This window comes from Ischnura elegans, chromosome 2 (assembly GCF_921293095.1).
Source record: "Ischnura elegans chromosome 2, ioIscEleg1.1, whole genome shotgun sequence".
Classification (NCBI taxonomy): Eukaryota; Metazoa; Arthropoda; class Insecta; order Odonata; family Coenagrionidae; genus Ischnura; species Ischnura elegans.
The window spans coordinates 17,439,731-17,460,376 of record NC_060247.1 but is presented as its reverse complement, the minus strand read 5'-3'; the positions used below and the strand labels follow the sequence as shown (position 1 = coordinate 17,460,376).

Here is a 20,646-nt window from a genome sequence, read left to right as displayed (position 1 = left end):
GGGGAAGCAGAAAAATGAGGACATTTTTACAATTTCCCAACCCTCAAATTCCTAAAGATAATTAAACAGAGTAGAATATCATAAATAATTTCGATTCATAAACATTGGCTTGTAAAACAACAGCTGAATGAAATGATTTGCAAACGATTCGTACACTAAAATATTTTATTTAAAATATAAAAAAGAAAATATCGTATTATGTAGATATATATCTTTCAGAAAAATTTAATCTTACCCACCGTAAAGGGAAACGCAAATATAAACTCTCATAATCCAAAGAAAAAAACCTTTTCTATAGACAAGAAAGGTTTATTGCAGACTGCAATCGAAGGATCTTCAAATCTTATTTAAACACACGCAGGATAATTTCTAGCCTTTCATGATGTAGGTATACTGATGACCATAAATGTTTTTTAAATTATATAAATTCTTCACGTAGTGCCCGTGGTTGCAGGTCACCGATGAAAAATCTATGGAGTGATAATAGAGGATATTCATATTTGTCCAGCCACTGTCATATTTCCTTTCCGTAGAGTGACTTTGACCTTCTTAACATTCGATAAAAATACGAGCCTCCAGCCAACTCGAAATATTCGCTCGGCTTCTCCATTTTCTCAAGACACTTCATTCCGTGCCGCGACTTTTTACCGATAAGGGCCTATTTTTTGAGGATTCCTGAAGCCCCTTTCTCCCAAAAATTTGCTTCTCTCTAGAATGCACTCCAACTTCTAGAACTTTATGCACTCAAGAAGTGGTCAGAATTGGGTCAGCCTATTCCACAGTTCTCTCGAAAAACTGATCGCATTGAAAACACTTAAAAATAAGTCAACAGAGCCTAATGTGAGATGGGTGTCTTCGAACATATTTAATTTCCAATGTGATTCGGCAACTTTGAAGTAAAAATAAAAGCGCAAGTATGAAAAAAACATCAAATTTTAACTTGAAAATCTAGGCGAACAAATTCCATTTGTTTCACTGTCAGGTGCTCGGTGGAATAATGCTCCTTGCGATGGGTGAAATTTCAAAACCACTTTAAAATTTACGACTGCACTAAAGTATGGTATTTTCCTGAAAAACAGAGTTAAAAAGTAATTCTTATATTTACCTATAAAAACTCTGAGAAGTAGCGTTTAACTCATGGGTCGCCTAACTGAATAGATTATTAGTTTCTTATATTATTCAGCCTGGTATCTCACAATCAAGAATTATACTTAGCGTTTCAATACCGTAGGGATCTCACAAAAATTCATCAGGTTTTACGGGTGGGATGCAAAGACTTTATTTTGCAAATGTATTTCAATGAACCGAATGTGAGTAACATATTCTGTCCATTAGCACTTTTATAGCTGGTAGTTTGCATGAAATTCTTTCCGAGCCGCGAGAACCCGAGCCACTTCAAGTGCAATCGCATTTCATCCACTGTAAATTGGCAAGAAAAATTTCCAAATTGAATATAAATGATCTCACCAAATAGGTTAGGTAAAAATAATATACACTAGTAATGATATGACACAGTGAATTCATTTTTATGTGTATTGCACATTGTTTGTGTAATGTCCCGTACGTAACGTTACGCACGGAACAGAAAGAAATTGAACATTAGGGTATGTTTAAATTCCATTAATATTTTTTTAACATTATAATCATTTAGTTTGCAATAAAACCTGTTTATAAAATCATATTTTGAGTAGCTGTCTGTCAAGAAACTTAGTGAAAAAAGAAATTTATCTATTTAATGTTAAGTACGGGCCAAAGAAACAATTTATTTTTAAACACTGTGCTATAGCATTAAATTATCGCAAAATTAATATAACTTAGTGATAGAAACTCTTATATGGTACTATATTTTGACATTATAATAAGCAAGGCAAATAAAAATACCATTTACTCAAGCATTGATGTGGCAACACAACCTATGACAATGGTAATTTTTGAACAGCTGATGAAGAGTCGACCTTGAACCTAGGTTTTCAATATATTCAATCATATTTGACTGAAATTCTTAGTAAATACTCATAATATAGACTTATAATAAGACAATCATGGCATAACAAGATAAATAAATAAAATATTTTATTTCCAAAAGTCACCTATTTTCATGGAATGGCCCTATAAACCGCTATATGATACTTTGTTTTTGAACAAAAAATTCTAATAGTGGCAACTCGGCTAACATATCCAGACTTAATATAACAACTCTCCATATTCCGTCGAATGATACATTCCAACAATTAGAAACTTAACCCAACACCTAAATGTACATTGAAATTGAAATCCAAAAATATTTAAACGTCCCAGGTTCAAATTTCACCCTTTTAATGTGTTTTGGATTAAGTAGATATCTGTAAGGAAGTCGCTCGCCATCTCGTGCCAGCTCGGTTCCGCTCTCGGTGTAATGGAAGAATCGCAGAGTCACGTTCGAGTGATGGGTCCAGTATCTGAAACTCATAACACGTTGCAACCTCTCGCGTGGGATCCATCCTCGTGCATCACTCTGACACCTTACTCCGATTAACAACTTGCAACTGGCTCTCGCGTGGGAATTGGTCTCCGCGTATTCCTCCAACACTTTATGCCGTAACACGTTGCAGTATCTTGGCGTGGGAAGGCGTATGATGTGCAAAATCATGCGGCCTCTTTCCGGCCAATAGGAGGACGCTGAGAGGGTCACGAGACGGACGCGACACGGGAGGAAGCCTCTTGGAGGGAATAGACTGGGGAGTCTTACGCTGTATCTCGGAGGGGGAGTTTGTATCTGTGCTAGTGACAATTAAACGTGTGGAATCAGACTTGTCATATCATTCTGTCTTCTACGAACCTGGCCCTTCCTATAAGCTTAGTGCTTACATATCATTATTTACATTTCGTCTGTTTTCATATTTTTTCCCTCTCCCATGCCCATCACAAATCTGAATTGCCTGGAAGCGAAGCTCTTCCATTAGTTTGAAGTCTAATATTATCCCCTAATATAATTTTATCACTTCCTGGTTGCCGAACTAATTCAATCAATTGGCATTTGGAACACACCTCCAGAACCAACATGCCCTCTTTTAGTCTAACCTCCCAAATATCCACGTCACTGAGCCATGAATAGAAACACTCCAAAAACTTCTTTCCGCAAGCCTTTTTAAATTTAAATTTCCTTCTGGTATAACGATGCTTTGGAATCGTGAATCCTCTGACCTTCGGCAATAATTATCTTGATTTCGTTGCAGCTTCTCCCATTGTAGTCACGCAACCTTTCAGATGGATGAAATATGTAAGTTGTTTGGTCTTGTGCCTCTTCTTATTCATAATATCAGATTATTCAACACTCCGCATCTGCTCTCCACGCTGCTCTCCACATCTAAAAGATCTATTCCACCAATAAACACGGAGAGGAAAAAAACTGGAGTTTTGCATTTTTTTTCAAATTACAATCAAGGACATTTTTGAAAGCCGGTTAAAATGCGGCAGAAGTGGTGAAGAAAAATCAAGCTTTAGAGGGACGGACTGATGCCTCCTCTCTGTAATCTACTTGATGTACGCACGTACCTCACCCTCAGGCATGGGGAAAGAATTTCGTCCGATCACCACGGCGACGAGGCGTCTTTTTTCTACAAACCGTAGTGCTCGCATCGGCGGAAATTTAAAGGCGGACGAGGGAGATGACGCAGCTGGGGGCGCTTAATCCGAAGGCAAGGGAAATGAAGCGTGAAAGAGAGCGTTCCGCCAATAGGACTTCTACGGACTCCACCCTTCGACTCTCTACGGACAGCGTCGAAGGAGTAGGATCACGGAGGGATTGGTGACGAAAGCAAAGTGTATCAATCCCGCAGAGTGCCCGATTGGGCCCGGATACCTGCAAAGTGAAAGTGATCCTCGCTCAGCCAAGTAGGATGGGGAGCCCAGTCCACCATGTCACTAGTATAAACGAAATTGCTCGGTAGCCCTCCTACTTTTTCTCTAAGTTCCTATCATTTCTACCGATATTGAACAAGGAGATCGGGTTCGTATGGTGGATAGTGTTAGCTTCCCACCTCATGAGTTCGGGTTCAAATCCCGGAGGTTGCAGGTAGTTTTCTTAGACTACCTGACCGCTGCCCGAGCGCTTTGTGGAGGGCACTTCAAGTAGGTACCGTCGGAAGGGGCGTTAACCCTTGGTCCCCGATGACCCGCCGCTCAAAGATAAAAAATGTGAGGTGTGTAAAAAAAACTCCTAAGGCCGCAATTTTTGGTTTTTCGAAGAAAAATTCGGTTCTAGGGTGTTTTAGTATCCGATGAATTCGATTATGACCTCATATTGCACAAGTGGCGCATGCTTTTTTTCAATTTATTGTGATAATTATTATAAATAAGTATTGAGGGTCGTTGAATTATTACCTCAAAATTGACCATTGGCGAATGCATTTAGAGTGTTTGCGATGCAAATTTTCAAAGAACTCCCGGGATGCAATGGCTCCCTAGATCGATCATCCCTAATCTTTTACACTAACCTCGCACATTGATTTAATTTATGTGTCAGCATCTACAAGGTAATCTGCAAAACACAGCAATCCTTCTCGTCGTCGCATGGCGAACTGCCTTACACCCGTCGTCCATTGGTTGATTACCTGAGTGTGTTCGAATTGTTTAGGTGCATTTTTGCGAGTGCGATGCATTTAAAGATCAAAGATATCGTCCTTTACTGCGAAAATTTACATATTCCTGCAGCAGGTAAAGTTATTGTGCTTATCAATGGCATGGCTTCCACAAATATTATCACGGAATGTATATCATTAAGCTTCATTCGAATCAGTTGCATTTATTCGCGAATTTGATAGCTAAAAGTGCCTAATTTCACATTACATTTTTACGCTCTCTAATGAAACTGCGATCATTCCAACGTCTTTAAAAACATAGCTTACGATGACACCTATAATTCCTAAATCTTGCGTAAATAACTTTTTTGAGAGTCAATTACGTAAATCTACAAAGCATTAAGAGAAACGTTTAAAATCGCAGGCAAGAAGACGTCGAAGAAGTCTCCTTGTCTGAGATTTTGTCTACTAAAATCGGCAGTTGAGACAATGCGGAAATAGTTCGAGAAGGAGACTTTATTTTTAGCGCAGTTGGAAGGCCGAAACGGAATGAAATCGCGGACGGACCGGGGTGTTTTGAAGAGAGCCCTTGACGTTTCCCAGAAACTATCTACCGGGAAGGGGGGGAGCAGTTGAAAATCGAATGGCATTCAGGCGAACATGGAGACTATTTTCAAGTAGAAGCGGCTCCAATATGAGTGCTCCATTGAGTGCCGGACGCGAAGGATGGAAGGGAAAATACAAGAGAGGCTAATTGGGGTGTGAACCATTGACACACAAGGGCGAGAAATCCATAAACGAGATCCAGTGAAAATTTTTAATCATCTCTCCAGGAAGTTTGACCCAAATTTTTCCCGTTGTGATCTTTAATTGTTGAAAAATACTCGGACATGGAAGTTGCATCTCTCGACATTGATATAAAAATACTGGTCATCACATGATACGAAAACATTCGATTTTTCGCACTATTAGGTCAAACACCATTTGGCGTCCAGAATAATGAAATGTACTTCTAGAAAATAATCATCGAAGCAAACGATGAGAAATCTCCTCTTGAAGGCATTGACATCGTACCATACTTCAGCATCTCACGTTCAAGTATCAACTTATCGAACCCTCACTAAGCGGTTTCCTTCAGTCAGTTACTAGAATAATGACGTAAACAGTTCCCACCGCATTGGTATGATTCGTGGATGTTTCAATTGCTAAACACAGGGATAAACTTTCCTTGGAAAAACCAAATTGGCCCCTTATGGAAAGACTGAACTCAAATTCAATCCAAAACCTTGAACATTACGTAATATAATTCCAGTCAAAATTGGTTTAAATCTAAATATGCTGGCAACATTTAGATGCCGGCTAATGTCGCTTAACAAGCTCAATCGCTTTACATGGACATATTTTAGGCTACAAAAATATAGTACACAGAACGTATCACAATTAGTTCCATGCTTTAGTAATTCGTCACCAAGTTCAATATTCATTTATCTTTTCGTGTAAATTTCCAGTGGATCAATTGAACCTTCTCAATCACAGAAATTATCTCGTTGATAATGGGAAAGAGATGTGATAACCTATTTATGGTGTTATGCCACATGTATTCATATAGTATTCCTCAAATATACCTTTAGTCACTCACTCACACATGTTGAATACTCAAATCATTATTCAATCCGAATTTCACGCAACTTAATGATTGATAAGGCTAATGTAGTCTAGTTACATCGCTACACAAGTCATTCACTTCAATTGACCTTAAAAAGAAACCTGGACTGTGCAGAGCTGTATTTGCCTGGCCACCGTAGTGATCCCATATATGCAAAAGGTTTATGTAAAAAAGGCAAAGCAAGAGCAAAATGAATGGATATTTTTAAAATGGTATTTATATCAACATCCATAGATAAAAACGTCAAGTTCGAATTCTATTGCAAATACCTAGTTTTACCTGATGCAATTGTTTCATCGGAGAAAAATTGTGCCAATAATGTATACTCCCGATGACTCAGAAATATACTGCCAACCACTGGATATCGGCATCAAGTACCTCCAGAAACCACGTCTTATAATTCAAACTCAAAATAGTTTAAAAGAAAAATCACATAGCCACCCATCGTAAACCCCAAACTAAACCAATAATTGTTTTTAAATTTGACCGGGGAATTATTTCAGCACATTAGCCTCAAAGTTTCGACATGATAACGTCATGGTTGGTCGCCAATTCTCAGGAAATTCACTCCAAAAAAATGACCAGCAGCGGCCATGAAGCGATGCATAGCATTCCCAATTATTGTGCGGGGCACTCCCCAAGAGCAAAAAAAAATGCAATGACCGAAGAAACTGAAGAAAACGAAAATGAGGGTTAGCGTACCTTGAACCTAATTAAATTCGAGGTTTGGAATATGAAGGGAGAATCTTACGCCAAGGGTGAAAATTGCTCTCTCCGGCATTCATGAGCTTAAGCGTGTTCACAAAAAGCAATTCGCTGCGGTGGAAAATCTTCGTAAGGGTCCTCAACAGACTTCCAAAGTTGTGTTTCCATTAGTAAAGCCAACAAATTGAGAGCTCGCAAGTGCTCTAGGCCTACCTGTGTTTATAGACACATGAGTGGTCACCATCACCGTCAATGGCGTTGAGCGAGGGACTCTATACTACGGCCAGTCCTAGGCGTCGCGTCGGTCCAATAATCCCGTTTCTAATTTCCGGGCGCGAGCTTACAGCGCGGGCGGTCAGCCGGCGGACAGGTCTCGCAAGATCCATACTCCTCGTCACCTTGCTTTCATTTTCTATCAAGGGGACTTGGAAACACATGCAATCGACCAACCCGAGAATTCACTCATTAATTTCCTCTTGAAAGCAAGCACGCTCGACATTCACAACCCGAGGACTCCAACTTAAGTAACGTCAATTTTTTCGCTCAATCTCGCCACTAGATTACATTTTGACCCTGATATTAAGGTAACTTACAAAAACAGTTTATCAAATAATTTTCATAAGGTCATTCTTCTTTAAACAAAAAACAATATGCCCTATGGTATTTCAGATTTCTGTGAAATTTTCTGCATGTGTCCATATTCAACACAAACTAATTCGTGAGTTTATTAATGTAATTCTCTCTATTTCTTCATTTAATTGCCACCGAGTCATGGTTTATGGCTAATTTTAGAGCTATGGATTGCATTTACTTGACGGAATCATATTATTTTTAAGAAATTTTTCCTGGCAAACATGTGAAAAGTTAACATGGCCTAAAAACGCGGTGGCTTTTTCACAAAAAGATCATATGATATTTAGCTTGAGGTACAAATAGACCCACCAAGAAAAATTTGAGAGCCTAAGAGCCAAGAGTTTTTTACTTGCGATGGAATGACTAATATATGATCTCAAAAAAATTACTAAAATTTCTATGCTCTACAAATATTTTAGCTAATATATAACTATGTGAGTAAAATAGATCCGAAAAAAGGTCAACATTCAAAAACGTTGATAATTTGCTGGTAAATTTTAATTTTTTTAAATTTTAGTAAGAAATATACCTACTATGATATTTCATAGCTTTACACCTATTTGCGCCGTTAGACCACATTTGGGATCAAATGCTCTAGTTTTTCTGAATACTACGTTGAGTTTGGAATAATGATAAAGAGCTGCTTAGCCACGGGCGTGTGAGTTTTACATATTTCAATGTCACCTTTGCGCACACAGCGTAAACAAATTAGGTAGGGGTTTTGGATGTGATCCAAGTGTTTACACCGAAATTAAACACATAACATGGAAACATGGTCATTCGCCGAAATTTCACCTTCAAGGTAAATAAGCATCATAGATGTAACTGAGATCATCGAATTAGAAAATCTGCCCTAAGTGAACGCTTACACTGCTAGCGTAATTGTTAATAGGGTCCAATCATAGCACAAAAAAGAACGAAGAAAATTCTGCAGCACTGAAATTCATTCAGTAAAAACGATACGGCTAAAAAGTAAATAAAATAAAGATTTAAGTGCAGAAGAAATTTCTTCGTGAGAGGGAATAAGTACCCAACAATTTAAAATAGTCGAAACTCTGTTCACTTGCAACAAACATTTTCCCTTTCTTTCAGCGATAGAAGGCAAAGTATTAAATAGACGCAGATGACGTAAAATGCGACTATGCCACCAAAAAAAGGTTCCTCCTCTGCTTCCATCGGCGGCCAACCAAATCCATCCTAGTTCTATAAAATGAAAAAATCAATGCGTTATGCCTATTTTCTGGGATTAGGTGTGTAGTGGTCCAGTGTGTAAAGATCTCGGCTATTGATTGAAGAGTCTCGTGTTCAAATTCTGACTACAGCCTACTGATATCCCACTAAAAATGATAAAAGTTTGACTTGGTCTGAGGAAAGGAACTTCCCCACAACCGGGCACACACGAGTTTTCCCGTTAAGATTTTTAATAAAATTTTTGTATGATGGTAATATACCGTCATGAATGAACAAGCGCTAAATTTTCCTTGCCCTCGTGGACTCGTAATTTGCTTCCAAGATTCGGCGTCCGCGACCCATTTTTCGAATGAGGTCCCCTAGCTCACAGGCCCGAAGCACGGTGGCCCAGGGGAAAGGAATTGGCCACCCTCCCTGGATGCGAGAAATTCACATGCCTGTGGCTAATCATGAGGTAAGCTCTACCCTCACCTATCCAAACCATCCTCAGGGTTGACTCATTGGGTGAGTGAGTTCTGCATGAGCACCTTAGAGATCAATGAGCAGATGTTCATAGCTACACCTTCACATAACAAGCACACCTTTTTTTCCCCTCCGTCTGTTAGGCTAACTGCCACTGCCACCATGACTTAGCTCTTTTAGCATATATCCATTAACTTGCGTGAGAGGTGTGGAAACTCGATAGCAATCCATAAAAGGCTAAAGTCTGGAAAGCTGACGGCATAAATGAATAGTACGACCATTAGGACAAACTAAAGAGGTTACAATATCTCGTAACATTTTCTTTCACGTTTCAAAAACTAAGTGTAAGGAGGTTACGAAAAGATTTATTTGTTTTGCATGACATTTTAAAAACAGGTGAAAGTAGTATTATAACAAGTATAATATATATGAATGTTCCAAATAGGTAAGATAGAAGAGGATTTTTTTATGTTATAAATGTCAAAAGTAACTATAGTAAAATGCCCCTTTTAAACAGAATTCGTATCTTATTTAATACACTATGTAACGACCTGAATTTATTTGAGCATTGAAGTAAATTTTGCTAAAATGCGATGGACAATTTGTACAAAATGAAGTTATAGATCAAAATAATACATGTAAATGACCATCATGTAATTGTATTTACACGTTGGATGTACATTAAACGCAATAAATAAATAAAACGTATCAGTCAGAAAACTCTTATATGATCCGCAGAATTTTATTACAAACCTACCCACGTTTCATCAAACTATGCTATTTTCAACCTCAAAGTTAGTATTTCGAAACCTTGGTTGTTTAATAATAACTTTTTTTAATCATATAAAAATATTTCTGTTGATTATTTTACTTGTCACACGGTTCCACATTATACGGTAATCTACCGTCAACTTTTCTATAAAATCTCGATGGGAACGGAAAAAGATGCATTTTAATTATAAGGCCTGTGGGGTGAACTCTATGATCAACGAAAATGAACTCTCAAAAATTTGCTATTGGTACTAGAAAATACAATGGGAAATTATGATCGAATCGCAGAAATTTTAACGGTATTTACCAGTATCTCCGTTTTCTTGTACTGTATAAGCGACCTTTCTCAGGGACGCGTCAGGTTGGGAAACCAAAATTTGAATCACCCGTCATAATAGGCTTAAAGTCAAACTTCTCTTAACATAGAAATCAAGACGAGACGTGTCTAAAGAGTTGTTCGCCGTCCATAAAAATAGGTTTCAATATATTTTATGCCTCAACCCAATACATTTCAAACACTTCTTCAGGTAGGTTAATTAGATCATTTTCACTAAGGTTTCCATTGAAATACTGAGACATCGGCTATAACTCCACTCCCGATACAATATTCTGACATATATATCATGGATCAAAGGAAAAATAAATGACAAACAACTCGGTTCTTCCGTGCATTAGAAATTAGAGGAAGCTTTTCAAAAATTAATTACCTGTTGCATTTGCTTTCCACCCTCCAAAAAGGGTGCACTCGAATTACGTCCGTTTGGAATTAAATGACAGTCAAGCAAAGACATTTACTTTCAAGATCTGTAACCATATCATCGCATGAAGTTTGCCACTGAGGAAACAAGGGCTATCTACCTGCATAACTACGTTACACCCACAAAGAAGCGCTACACTTCAAGCATTATAAGTTTATTTATTAAATACGGAAAGCGAAAGAACATGCCAAAAGGGTTCTGATAGTAGTACATTAGTAGTTACAGTACTGGGAGTGGATGAAATTTCTTCTCCCACCTACAGCTTCTTTTTTACAAATAAATAAAGAGATACTATTTACTCAAATTACATGGAATTTATAGCTATCCGATGGCTGTTTGATATTCTATCCTATCTGAAGTTCAAGATCCTTTCCTCCGTTGAAATTCTTCTTAAACCACTATTACTTAGACAAAATACCTACTATTATTTCCACAGCAATTCAAAAATGTAGCCACTTAGCAACAAAATACGGTAAATCTTAGTGATTGAAGTAAGAGATAAGAGAAGAAAATTATTTCAGGAAACTGAAGGAAAAAATTAGTCCAGAGGTTATTAATATTTTTCATTCTGTGACGAAATATCATCAACATTCAGTGTATTCGAGGAGATGATTAATACGCTGGCTTGAGAATTTGAGGAAAAAATGTCTCGACCATTGCTGCAGATATTAAAAAGTGTGATAACTTTTCCTGAAAGCAGAGTCATAAGTCTCGGAGCCGAGTAAGGAAAATTTAACTGAGAGTGGGCAATCAAGCGTAATGGAGGCCACAGGGCACAATACAGAGCGAGAGTATTATTCCTAATTTTTCCTAGGAAGTGGGGCAATTCTCAATTCTTCTTTTGGATAGGAGGTGGTAGCTGAAATTTTGTTTTATCTGGAGAATAGAAATAGTCTTGACTTCATGGCACGATGAGAGAGCTACCCAACTAACTAGTAATGGAGGTAACACCACTAGTATAAATGGCCACAAGGTTTGTGGTATAAACAAATAGTGGCACAATTACGGTTCTAAATGCTTTAAAAAAGGATGATTAGCATCACTGGTAGATTTTATAATTTTTTTATATTTGAAAAGGGGAAGATTTAGAACATATTTGTCTCCTTATTCTCTTTCACAATGGCATTAATTTCTTGTTTCCAATGTGCTTCAATTTTAAAATAGACTTTAAAAGAGATATTAGTTAGACTGCTTATTTGTTCAAAGTTATTTTCCCAAATTAATGTGAATAGCATTCCTTACAAAAACTGGTGGTACAAATTTCCAAGGTAACAGAAGGATTTCCTTGAATGAAATCCATAAAATATACTGATATTTAAAACATAAAATCATCAATGCATAAAAATTCATCGTGTTTTTAGAATATTCAATTGCATTTACTCCTCTTTTTAGCAAATATTACTGACCGGAGGAAGCTAGAGACATGGCATTTGCCATCAATGTTAGGGCATACGTCCCTAGACACAACTTCCCTAGGCGCAACTTCCCTAGACGTAGCTCCTACTCGTGAAAGTCTCTCTCATCCACAAAAGTCGCACACCGGGCGAGTTTTACTATTATTCAAATGTAAGGTTACTCCATCGCGAATAATGCAAACCAAGCATATCGATGGCCAAGTTCTAACAACACGTATCTCAAATTTGGCCGGTTTGAGACAGGTATCTTAAACAAAGTGTAATAATAAAGTATTTTAATTTCTCCTGGTGAATACTACTGACGAATATTTCTCGGGTTCTCAGTCAGTTTAATGCTATTATATGAGCCGACGTTTCGAGAGACGACTTGTCTCCCATCCTCAAGGCCGTGTTACTTTATGGAACTCCAATTTCACACTCCTAGTGTAGTAAAATTAAAAAAATAAAATACAAGCAAAAAACAACTCTTTGTTTGTCAATGAATGCTTCTTTATCAGTTTTATGAACTTTTGGTTTTTTAATTTCAGAGCACAATCAAAAATATTAATCGTTTTTTTTTGCTCTACCAAAAAGTTGCTATTTTGAGATACGTGTTGTTGGAACTTATCCATCGATATATTGCACTATTCGTTCTTGAGATTTTTGGAAATGCATGGTGGAGAAAAATTATGTCACGAAATTTTAACCCTGGATGGCTGATTCCAGTGGGAGCCAAAAGTACTTAGGATGTTTAGGACACAAACGCGGTGTTTTTAAACTATAGAAAATTTTGAGCCAAGTGCTCCGATTGGCTGCCAGTTTGCCCAGTTAACGAATGCCTTGGATGCAACGCGAACTCAGGCAGACAAAGTATTCGAAATCATGAATTCCCCAGTGCATCCGGTAGCAGGGCAAACTCGCAGCCCATCGGGAAACTTGGCTTAAGGTTTCTGTATTTTAAAATGGTGCGTTTTCGACCTAAACATCATGAGTAATTTTGGTACCAATTGGCATCAGCTATTCATGCTTAAAATGTCATGACGCCATTTTTCTCTACCCTGCGTATTGCCTTGATGGTTTTTCTATTTGTTTCTTTCCTTTTTTGTAGATTCCCTTATTTGTGTCACCGATTAGTGAAGAGAGTTCTTGTTCTCGACAAAGGGTATATTAGTAACCTCCGGCTTGATACAGTAACACCACACTAATTTCCAAGTATGAGCCGTACGTATGTTAATAAATGAAGATTGCCAAGCACTGTGTTAACATAATATTGTTGTGATGGAGAATTATAGGAACAGGAGCTTATACTTTTTTTGGTTTTGCCTGGCCGTTTTTTGCGACGCGAGTAATCAATGCATTTTGTTAGTTGCGCAGTATGTAACAATTACCAATTTTTCCAGGACATCAGCAAAATTGCCTGAGTTTTTCACCTAGAAGACCGAAATTCCTAGAATATTCCAGGTTTACCCAATTCCCCAGGTAAACGAACACCCATCTAATCGATCTAATGCCCTGGAGCTACTAATAACACGCGTCGTCGAATAAACCTGCTTTTCAATAGCATAACGATGGAAACCATATGCACTTGACGCCTCTTTTGTACGCCTAAGCCCTAGTTCGTCTACATTTATTTATTTTCTTTCTGTCTCATTTTATTTAAGCAGAAATGCAGGAATCTCCTTTACGTGCAATGGATTGGTCTTCGTTTCTTTCTGACATTTATTTCGAACCTTTGCAGTCGTATGTTTTATCTGCTGTCTTCCCACTTCATTTTCAAAGCGCTGGTTTCGGTACGTAGAGCCATGAAGAATCAAATCACTGTCCAAAGCCCTTGGATTTATCACGTAAAAGCTTCTCGCATGCCTTGTGGTAAGGGGAGATTTTAAAAAATCAATTTTGTCTCATCAAACCTAACGTCATTCTTCAGTCCTTATCATTTGCGCTTGGCAAGGAAGAAAATTATGGCTATTGAACCTTCCCTTAATCGCATGCAGAATATAATATCCAAATGCCGTCGAAAAAATTAAATGCTTAGGAAAGATACCAATTTACAGTGGAAAAATCTTGACTTTTTCCTTTGCACATATTTCCATAGAATTATCATATATTTAGTGCAATCAGAGCAGTTATAGTCCCAACAGGTTTATTCCCCTTGAGTCGGTTTGAAACGAAGACCTGAACGAATATTTTTTCAAGTTATCAGAGCGAGCCCCCCCTGTGTATATGAACTATTGATTCAAATTCAAACTAACGGATTGCACACATCGGCAAGGACGAGGGTTCAAGTAAATTATGATGATGATATTTCAAGAACACAAAGTTCCAGGATCGTTTTAATTGTCCCTCTTCAGTAATTACTTCACTTAATCGCCTCGAAGTAAACAGAAGAAAAGCAGAGAATTCTTGAATCCATGCGACCCCTAACGGAAAAGCAGTCGACGGCGAGTTGTCCTACTTTCACACGCCAAATGAACGCAAAGGTAAACACATCCATCGGAGAATTGATCGCTCACATCGTTCTTCAAATAGCACCAAGGCGTGAGACAACTCAGCTGGAAAATTGTAATGGTCCATCGGTGGAGACTTCAATTAGAGCATTGCCTCAGTTCGCAGACAATAAATTATTACGGTAAATTTTTAAGGAGGGAAAAAATAACAGAATCAGAACGAAACGCATTCAATTTTATTGATGGGTTTGAAAACAGAATTATCAATTGATTTATCAGTGGTATTGTGAGAAATAAATAGACGCAGTAGCGGATCCAGGATTGGGACAAGGGGGGGGGGGGGGGGCTAAGTATAGGGTAAACTCCCAGAAGTGTTGCGGGTCCGAACAAAAATTTCCATTCTATCTAGTGCAAATTGGATGTCCAAAGGGGGGGCTATGGCCCCCCCCCCCATAGATCCGCCACTGAATAGATGCATACTTTTCTTGACTTTGGCTGCTTAGAAATTACACAAAATATTTGGTTAAGGTTAGATCCACTCCTATAGTCATTGAGCTTCCCAAAGTAAAGGTATCGTATGGAGTACCGGAATGAAATTTTCCAGAAAATGCTAAATTATTAACGCCAGGAAAAATGTCATATCATATTATGAGTTATCAGAACATGTTTAGCTAAGGTGAATTATGCCGCTTACTGTACTCAGTACAGTGCATATTAATAATAGCCAAAAGTCAATGTAGTTATCAAGCAAAGTTCACTGTATATTGTAACAACAGGGAGATGTTTGGATGCTTCAGTATGACATTTAAACCAGCTAAGGATCTATAAAGAAATACCCGCAAGGATATGTCATGAATTAATGCTACATTGGATGGCGGTAAAGTCGCTACACCACGTATTTGGTCGCAGTTAAGTCAAACCTAATGAATATCTACTTTTGTCGTCAACTAGGTCGTATCTTTTTCATTCGTGGATTTTAAGGTTCACTGAAAGTAAAGCCATAAAAAGTAAGGTCACGGAACCAGATAGTAGATGATGCAATCACCAAATGACAATATTTTGCGTGGTAATGGTAAACGAGCTTGCCATGACATTGAAACGACCGATATCTTGTCCCTGTTCTTGAATTCCGCACAATAGATGGCGGCTTGGCCATTTTAAAGACATGGAGAAAAACTGAAAGCTTTACTTTATTTTTCAATAAGCAGTGACAACTAAAATTGAATCATAATCACTTCATCTCCATAAATACTCGTCAGACAAGACAATTATTTGCACATTTTTAAGCCTCCTGGAAACAATGAAAATCTGGAAGACACTGAGTGCCGCTCTCTCCGTTTTCGTTTCCGCAACAAGATAAATCACGGCCCCTTGAATTTTCTTTTACCAAGTATTCAGTACTATTTAATTAGCACTCACGACAACCATACAATATCCATTGCAACAGCCATTAATTTATAAGGGTAAATCTCTCTTTCTAATGTTGTTAAATTTTTATAATAGTGATGTAAGGCAGTAATAAAATCGGAGAAACAAAAGGAGCATAAACAGTTTATCGATTAATTGCCGAAAAGTCAGCAAATTACGTTTCCAATTGAATTACCTTACTGTTTATGTCATATTCTAAAGATTATCGATCACAATCGAAGACATAATTAAGGAATTCATACTCGGGGTTCTTAATTCGGTTTTTCTTTACCATATCAACAGACATTTTAGAGAGTAAGCCTATGTCTTAGAACAGAAAACAGAATCTGAATGACCCTCTCATTATTTATGAAACAATTTGAGGTTCATTTCAAATCAATACTTGCCATCTGCAATATTTGCCCGCAGATGCGGCGGTGTTTATTCCTGGGCAGATGACATTTTAAAATTCTAATGTCAGGCGTCTACGGATATCCCCAGAACACTCCCAAAGTCGGAGAGAGGGTAAACTATGGGATTAATGGAGAACAAAGGGTGATTCCGCGAACAGGCGGAAGAAGATAGTCCTGAAACTCTCGCACGGCAGATGTTGCGAGCGCGAAGGAATAGGCCATGAATAAGTTACTCGATACACTCAAGGTGAATCACGCCACTCACCGGCCGTCTTATCTCTGTCAAGTTTACTGGTGTCAATAGCCGCGATATGGTGTACGGAGCTGCTATCCTTGGCTATGAGATTGCACGCAAGATAAGGTCAACTGTATTAGACGATATGAAGTGCAACAACGTGATGAACGAATTAAAGAGAACTTTCCGCGTTGCCCACTATTTGAAAATTCCTTAAACATGACATGCAATTGGAAAAATGGATAAAATAACAAGTTATTATAAATAATAAGTACTATTAAACCATATGATAACACCATGCGATGATACGCATTGTGGATAACAAATATTTTCTCTGAAAAAGTGGGCAGTACGATTAATTTACTTTCATTAATAAGCAAGATAAGTGTACAAATATCATAGGAGTTCATGGAAGCAGGAAAGTGATCATTAAACAACGAATTACAATAATCATATCGATTCTAATTTGAAATTGGTGGAAAAAATAATAGTATTCTCTAAATAATCTGAGGAGAAAAAGATTTAATTACTTTCGCTTGTTAGTTTCTTATTATCGTTATTTTTGTTACTATTGTACGCGGTATTTCATATTAATTTTTCCCAAAACTTTGAATCCTTAGGAATAAATGGTAAAGAGAGACGATTAAAAATTGAACTACTCGTCAGTGATGCAGTAGCTGGGATTGGTGAGGGTAGAGCCAATACGTAAAAGGCGGGTGAATGTGCAATACTCAGATAAAGGAATTATGTATAATGATGTAACGTTATAGCAAAGCCTATTGTAATTAGCACATGCCATTCAGCTGTAGAACGCAAAAGGTAGAAAACTTTGATTCCTCCTACTAGCCCTAAAGTGTTCCCCTGCAGTTTCTGGGTTCCCACTTTATCAGACAAAACTTTTCTTACAGCTTAAGTAACCGCATCACACCCCAGTACAAAGGAAGAGACTCCTACCAAAGAGGACTTTCCAAAGATAAGAAGCAATATCTCGCGGTTTTTGAGGTAGGTATTCTGATTCCAATCACAGGGGCCAAAATCAAATTTGAAGGAAGAATTTTTAAAAGTTTGGCAGATTTCGATCCTTATTTAGATTATGGATTTAAATGGAGACATTTTCTATTCAGGGCTTCGACACAGAAGGATATCAAGCATCTTAACCGCTGAGGTGTATTCTTCTTCATGAAATCGAATGTTTCCTTGGTTCTCTTGAGAAGTATTTTATTTATTTTCCTGCAGGGATGATACTCTAAAATCTGGACTAATAGCATGCATTCGGCAAATGTTATACTCATCTCCACTATACATAAATATATACCTCCGCTTAATAAATTGTCTTAGACATCTCTCCCTGACTTAGTGAAAAATTACTTATCCTTACTTCCTGAATTACGCTAAGATGTATGTATAACGGAATAGGTATATAGCAGGTAGTTTCCACGGTCTTAAATGGAAATTACCTTGACGAAAAAAAAATTACTCTGGAAAAAGAACTCCAAATTAATGCAAATAAAATAGCATTATCCACTTATTTCGTGAATTATCCCTTAATACGACAAAAGGGGCCTCTTTCCGGCAATGCTCCGACGAACATGCGGCGTTCACTAGAAAAGGTGGTCTTTCAAAACTTGCACCGCTACTCCACTAAATATCTTCTTATTTTGCTAAGACAAATCTCCTCAGCCGCAATTTGAAAAGAAAATGCTCGCAAATCAAAAATGGTTTTTTGCCATTTCCTCCAACTTTCCTGACAATAAAATTAAGTTTTAATCACATTCCGACTGTGTCTCTACTACCAACTTATTTACAGCCCTGTAAAATATATTACATTTCTAATTAATTAAAAACAATATTTTAAATATTATCTCATTTTTTGAAAGAAACATAATAAACGATTGAGCTTTATTTAAGTTTTCCCAGCACTTATATACATGGTGATTTCCTTTACATTCCCCAGACATAGGTGAATTAATAACCCCAACTCGAACTTCAAAACTTGATCAAACCTCGGAACTTTCCCTTGACGGAGTCGGCTTCCTCTGCGGCTCACTGATCACAAGAGGAGGTTAAGTCCATCGGTGATAATGTGCGCGCACAGCCATTGGTGTGAACCACAACACCCCGAAACAAGAATTTCCAAGAGCTTCAAAGTTCCAACGCACAATAAAGAATTCGATTCACCGTAAGCCAGACGATAATCATTTTTTGTTCTGATGATAGTATGCAAGCCTATTGATAAAAGTTTCAAAAGGCCCGTAGGCAAAATAAATCAATCGATTTCGAGATTGCGGTGTACCACCTTACTCCCACCTTAATTCATACGGAATAGTTGCCGAAATTAGCATGGCACCATAACCCACACAACTCGGGGAAAGTTTAACTCAGCGCGACTCCCTACCCTAAGTTTCTCAAAATTCGCCACCCTTTGTGCGTACTTACCTGCAGCGTCGATCACAGTCGAATATCGTAGTCCCGCCATAGAGTTTAGCGGCAAAAAGTTCTTCCCCGCTCACTGAGATAAATGCAGTTCGGTAATGAAACTTTTGCACGGTTGTTTTCGCTCACTTTAGCACTCAGAGCGCCGAGCTGACGTTTCTTTCACTCACAATTATTCACAGGTACTTCATGCCGAGTTTTGAACTGCTTACTTCATGAATATAAGGGGCTGAGTACATCTCAATGCACAGAAGAAACAGCGTTAGAAAAGTTCCATGAATAAAAAAATTGTTCAGGACGTCTTGCAAATATTTTAATCACTTGAAGGATTGCACTTTTTTAAATATATGTTAAAATTCTTTTTGATTTACCTTCTCTCTTGAAAGTATTTTTTTATGTCCTCAGAAATCATGCCGTGCAACGTAACGTCAACTCGAGAAGCAATGTCTCAATTTTCACACAAAATATAACCCCAAATTTCCCACGTAATTGTTCGCAAATTACCCAAGGAGAAATGGAGATGTATTCACTTTAAAAAAAACTTTAGGTTGTTTTTTTGACTTTGATACATCGAGACCACTAACACTTGAAGTTGATATCACATTAGAAAACCTGTCACAAGAAAGCCAAAGACACTTATACACCGACGGAGAAAAGCCGAGTTTCTTCACCCCCTCTTTTCCAAACACTACTCTATTTTTTCTGCAGCGGATCGACGAATTTGACAACCGATTACGTCGGGTGAGGTTTTACCGACCCCGCCTTCATGTTCCGTCGGCCGACGGAGCGGGGATCCCTTCGGCACGGAAGTAGAGGGCGCGCGAGAGACATGCAGCACTCGGTCTGTTTAGCCCGAGAGGAGCGCGCTTCCGTCCGACTTTGGCCAGCGAAGCGCCCCACAGCCAACTGGCGGCTTGAATGGAGAGTGCACGTGCTCCGCGCATGAGCGTTCGCGAGACTCCCTCTCCCCGCGTCGCCATCGCCGCATCCACCGCACCCCTCCACTCTCCCCACCCTCGGTCTCATCCCCACACCCGCGAGACGCATCCCAAAACATTCACCCCGCGCCCCTTCACCCGTCTCCCCTGAAAAGGTCCCCCGATGCGTCCGTCGCCCCACTCTCGGCGTCGTGTTGTGTTTGGTCTCCAATGCGCGCTTTTTGGCCACCTCCGCCGAAGCGTGCAACCGATATCGCCCGGACGCTGGAGTTGTTACTCGCGCCCTTGAAAACTATCGGTGGCAGATTTTGTGCGAACGGATTCGAAACTTGCCAGAGGCATTACTTCAGTATAAGGGACGTATTGTCAACATTGGTTTCCACTGAAGTATCTTAAGATTTTTTTCTTCTGAGAAAAATCTTTCCCTTCTGTAGGAACTTCTAATTATGGTTTCGCTTATGATAGCCCACGTCGCTCTTATGGCGGCGTGGGGTTCTTCCATCCCATTTCTTCCGTCCATATCCCTTCTCTGGAAGCATCGCATTGTCGGGCTCCCCTGGGCTTTCATCTGCTGTCAAAATGGGTGCCTGGAGAAAAATCTATTGAACTTATATACGGTCACCTACCATTTCTC

General features: G+C 38.6%; 1 long non-coding RNA gene across 2 annotated transcripts in view; it reads right to left on the bottom strand.

Moving 5' to 3' along the window:
* The window catches only part of LOC124174006, a 284,348-nt gene extending 264,383 nt beyond the window's left edge, over positions 1-19,965 (bottom strand). For both annotated transcript variants that reach the window (XR_006868832.1, XR_006868833.1), the window contains exon 1: positions 19,078-19,965. This is a non-coding gene — a long non-coding RNA (uncharacterized LOC124174006). The remainder of the gene's footprint in view (positions 1-19,077) is intronic.
* Between the last annotated feature and the right edge of the window lie 681 nt (positions 19,966-20,646).